Source organism: Suncus etruscus, chromosome 1, assembly GCF_024139225.1.
Source record: "Suncus etruscus isolate mSunEtr1 chromosome 1, mSunEtr1.pri.cur, whole genome shotgun sequence".
Lineage (NCBI taxonomy): Eukaryota > Metazoa > Chordata > Mammalia > Eulipotyphla > Soricidae > Suncus > Suncus etruscus.
The window spans coordinates 147821535-147826730 of record NC_064848.1 but is presented as its reverse complement, the minus strand read 5'-3'; the positions used below and the strand labels follow the sequence as shown (position 1 = coordinate 147826730).

Genomic DNA, 5196 nt, shown 5'->3' with positions numbered 1-5196 from the left:
AACACAGAGCCAGAAATAGCTCCTGAGCATGATTCCATGTATGTATATATATAGTCACTTACATATAATTATTTAAATTAAAATACCATATATACTCGAGTATAAGCAGACCCAAGTATAAGTCGACCCCCCTTAAAAACTGAGAAAACTTAATAACTTGAGTATAGGCTGAGGCGGAAAATGCACCAGCCACTGGTAAATTTCAAAAATAAAAATATAGACACAAAACAATTATAATAATTGAGAAATCATTAAATAAATAAACAAATAAATACATTATTACATTTATAATTCATGAGTGTGTGATATACTGTATACCATTAACATGCCACATTAACCCATAGTATTCGATAGCAACTTTAATAAAGTGAATAAACTGTTTAAAACAGTAAATTATTGTAAATAAATGGTTAAAAATCCCGAATCCTTATACTCCAAAAAACCTTCATTATAATAAGAATTCAGGATTTATAAACATTTAGTTAAACGACTTTACTGCCTTAAATGGGTTTTTCACTTAATTAAATGTGCCATTGAGTATTGTGGGTTAAATAGTTCAGTGGCATACAGTTTAGTTCGGCCATCTCCTTCTTCAGCTCTGCCATGACTTATGGATTGAGCTGAAGCGCCGCCCCCTCCAGCAGACGGCAGAAGATGACTGGAGACTACGTGCATTTTCAAATAACCTGTATAACCCAAGTACATACGGTATGTTGTTTGTTATTCTTGTTCCTCTTCGTCTTCCCTCTGGAAGAAAATCTGTTCTTTCACATTGATCATTTTTCTTTTCTAGCCTCAGACACAAAGAACATTTCAAAAAATGCTGGCTTGACTTCCCTACTTCCCATCTCTCTCCTCATCACTTATTCCTTATCCTCTATTCTCCCATGCCTCCATAAAATTTTCCAACAGGATTAAGATTTGCTATCTTCCTACAAGAGGTTCAATTTTATAAATAAGAATAAATTACTTATTGCTTCTCGATCTTTTGGCTAAGATCAAGTGTAGTATCTGTTCTTATCAGTTTAATATCTAATACGTCATCTATTCGACAACAATATATTAAATGGATTTTTGGCACTAAGAACTGGAATAGGAGCTTGCTCCGTCCATTCCACGCATCAACCTGGTATTGCAGTACCTCCAGGAACGCTGCACCCCCCACCCAGGGGGGAATTAAAAAAAAAAAGAAAAGAAAAGAATAAATTACTTCCTCGGTCATGATTATAACACCCAGATAACACATCACAATGAACTACATAATTGGATAATTAGGTTTTTTCCTGATGTGGGCTCCAAAGGAAAAAAAATATCTCAGTTTTATGAGCCATAAAAATAGCTTCCTGGGAAAGGGTACATATTCAAAGAACTGGAGCATATAAATTGCATATACTACCTCCCAGGTTCAGCCTAGGAACTGTGTGTGGCCGGCCCCCTAATCTGCCTGAAGGGATAGGAACTTTTGTAGATCAATTAACTCTTCCGTGATGCTTCATTCCTTTTGAAGTCAACCCAAAGAAATTAGGAGTCAAATTTAAAAAGAGAAATAGCAAGCTCTTCCAGGCAAAGACAATTATTCTTTCTTTCCTTATCCTTTCTTATTCCCTTATTTCCTTTCTTTCCCCCTCAAAGCCTAAAAGACAAGAACAGTTATACTTATCTATCTGTTCTTTCTCCAAAGAATAAAGATAAAGACAATTATCATCTTCTGTCCCTCCCCCAAAAGCTTAGCCCTTACTTAGTTTAGAGATGCAGATAAAATGGAGTGTGCCTGTAGGACCCACAAGAAAATTTTATTTTTAATTCTGGTACCCACTTGGCTGAAAGCCATCTTATTAAAATACATGCTTCTGCATTCTTTCTTTATAAAAATTAATTCCTTCTTGTTATCTGCAGAGAAGATGGTAACTGTAAGAACTTAAGTTCACCATCTTGTCCTTGGCTTGTTGCTGATAAAACTCTTGCTCAGCACATCTTTATATCTCACCATTGATCAATCTTCAAACTGTACTGCAATTTTTACACTTTATAGTTAAACTTTCATTTTCCAGCTATATGGAGAAAAAAAGCAATAACTAGGCATGCTTATTTCCAATTTAAGGAAAATTTATTTCCTTGTCCTGAGGGCTCCAGAGTAGGACCAAAAAAAAAAAAAAAGTGGAATCAAGTTTAACACTTTAATCCATCAGCCAACAAGATTCCCCAGCCTGGCAAGCCAGGGGCCATCCACTGAAGGAGATGAGCCCCGCCCAAAGTCATGAAGAGGACTTTAGGGAAGGGATATAGGGAGGTTCCAGCTTTCTGATGATCCTTAAAATGATTGGCTCTTGTTTAGAGGTACCTTTCTACTGCTCCCTTGTCCTTCCCTGATAGGCTACCTGGTATAGCCAGGTAGACTGAGGTGGGGTCTATGGAAATAGGCTTCTGAAGCCCCAGCATGTAGCCCACATCATGTGGTCCTTCCAAAATGGTGTTTCTCCCTGCTCAGAACCTAAGAAGAAGCCTGCCATGTGGCTTTTATGGCATCCCTCCTTATTCAGAATTCAGGTCCCAACAGTCCATGTGTTACCAGTAGGACTCTGTTGTTATTTTATATGTTTGTTTGTTTTGCAGTGTCAGGATACAATTCAGGTTCTCCACATGCAAGGCATATGCTTTTACCATTGAGCCACATACACACACAGCCTGGGACCTGTTTTCTTTTCAACTTTAATTGATTTCTTAGTAAATTATAAGGTCTGTTTTGTTAATTAAATACTTCATGAGAAGTAGTGTTCTAATTATGATTTTTCTTCATTTATAGATATTCTAAATTCCATTGAATAATCTTTTTTAACCCTTAGATGAGCATTAATATTTTTAAGTTTGTGTTAATTTCTTAATCACACCATGATTCCCTGACCCAGCACCCACCATGCATACCCAGGATTAAACCCAAGCCCAGAAACCACACCTACAAATGAAATTTTCATGTCTGCACCCAGCCATTTCCATAGACTCACTCTGTTCTCCAAAGAGATGTAAATCAAACCATGAAAAATTATGGTACACCAGCTATGCAGGTGAAAGCTGGCATTGTCTTCTAGTCAAGCCCTTATGGAAAACAATATGAAGATTCCTCAAAAAACTGGAAATTGAGCTCCCATTTGATTCAGCTATAGCACTCCTAGGGATATATACCATAGGAATACAAAGATCTAATCCTTTCCTCACACCTATATTCATCACAGCACTATTTACAATAGCCAGACTCTGAAAAAAACCAAGATGCCCTTCAACAGATAAATGGCTAAAGGAACTGTGGTACATATACACAATGAAATATTATGTAGCCGTCAGAAGAAATGAAGTCAAGAAAATTTTTTATACATGGATGTACATGGAATATGTTATGCTGAGTGAAATTGTCAGAGGGAGAGAGACACAGATTAGTCTCACTCATCTATGAGGTTTAAGAAAAATTAAAGACACTGAAATCATTCCCAGATAAGAGGGCCGGAAGGACTGGCTCAAGATATGAAGTTCACCACAAAAAGTAGTGAGTGCAGTTAGAGAAATAACTAAACTGAAAACTATCATAACAATGTCAGTGAGTGAGGGATGTACGAAGCCTGTCTCGAATACAGGCGGGGGTGGTGGTGGGGGGGTGGGGAGGGAAGTGATGGGGGCATTGGTGATGGGAAGGTTACACGGTGAAGGGTAGTGTTCTTGTTATGACTGAAACCAAAATACAATTATGTTTGTAATCATGGTGTTTAAAGAATTTTTAAAGAAAGCAAAAGAAAGCTGGCATTTTCAGGATGAGAGGGCAAGCCAAGTCCCCACCCTACTGAGCCACACCTCTGCATCCATTGTTTGAAGAGGAATGTTAGAAGGGAATATTAGAATGTAAGTTTAGAATTAACTGCTGTTTGGCTTCTGTAACCTTACTTTGCTTTAGACGAGGACAACCAGGGCAGGATTAAGCTGCAAAGAACATGGACTAGGCCCAGAAATTCAGCCAGTTTCAGAAACTTTATTGGCACATACCAGTGTGGTCATAAACTAAGGCACAGGTGGCAAACACACGGCTCTCACTGCTCCCAGCCAAAATGAATGCGGTTCTTTGCCTCTTATGTGTTTAATATATTATTGTTAAAATTATATGCTTTTGTATGAGTGTTTGTCTGTTTTGGCAAGTCACTGCGTGGTGTGGCTCTCTGACTCTCACAGATTAAAATTTTTGGCTCTTTGTGTCGAACTTGTTCACCACCCCTGAACTAAGGAATGCAGGAAACTATCTAATTGCGCCTGGGGACTAATTACAACTGGGGTCCTGCAGGCATCCAAATAGAATGCAGGTGCCTGAATTCCTCCCCTACCCCTAGGCCAACATTCTATTTACATCCTGCTTGCAACTGCCATAAAGTCCTTATTAAGCCTGACCAATCGCATAGTGTCCTATAAGCAATGATGTAGTGTATAGCCAATCCCTGCTACAGTCATCTAGTCCATTCTAAAATTCTTTAAGGTGGGTATAAAAGTAAAAATGTCAGTTGTGGACCAGGAAAGCCACCTGGGAGAAGTGTGGCCCCAGCATGATGATATCTCCAGTAAACTTCATTACTTTCTGCATTACTGAGCCCTCTCCTCGTGGTCTTTGTAGGTCAGATCTCAAGTCTGGAGCTAACCCTTGAAGGCTTGTTTGGAATCTTGATACACAGACAAGAGGACAATGGTATGTTAGGGAGAAAGCTCGAGCAAATCAGATAGTTCCATTATGAAAATCTGTTATGCTGTAAAGACCTTCTGGTATAGTGTCAACAGAGACCTATATGGACACACTGGAGGATCACAGGACAGGAGTTTTGGAAGACATTCCAAGGTTCCTAGAGTCCGTTTGGTAATCCATGGCATTTGGCTGGTTAGACTATGGTGGAAAAGGACCAGAAAACCCCAATATGGACACTTTGGTCCCTTATATGGAATCCAGAGTCAGTTTTCTCAGCTGATCTGTATTTGTAGAAATAAAGGAGCTTGGAGGGGAGGCCAAAGGAGACAGTTGGGCAGAGACAGTTGGACAGAGGCAGTTGGTCAGGGGGAGTTGGAGAGAGGCAGTTGGACAGAGAGGAAATAAGGGGGAACACAGAAACAAAAGGAGAGACAGAAGGAAACAAGGGGGGACACAGAAACAAAAGGAGAGACAGAAGGAAACAA

General features: G+C 39.1%; 1 non-coding gene across 1 annotated transcript; it reads left to right on the top strand.

The window, feature by feature from the left end:
* Positions 1-972: 972 nt before the first annotated feature.
* LOC126033817 (U2 spliceosomal RNA) lies at positions 973-1163 on the top strand. Its single transcript, XR_007504508.1, has one exon. It is a non-coding gene; the product is annotated as a U2 spliceosomal RNA (small nuclear RNA).
* Positions 1164-5196: the final 4033 nt, after the last annotated feature.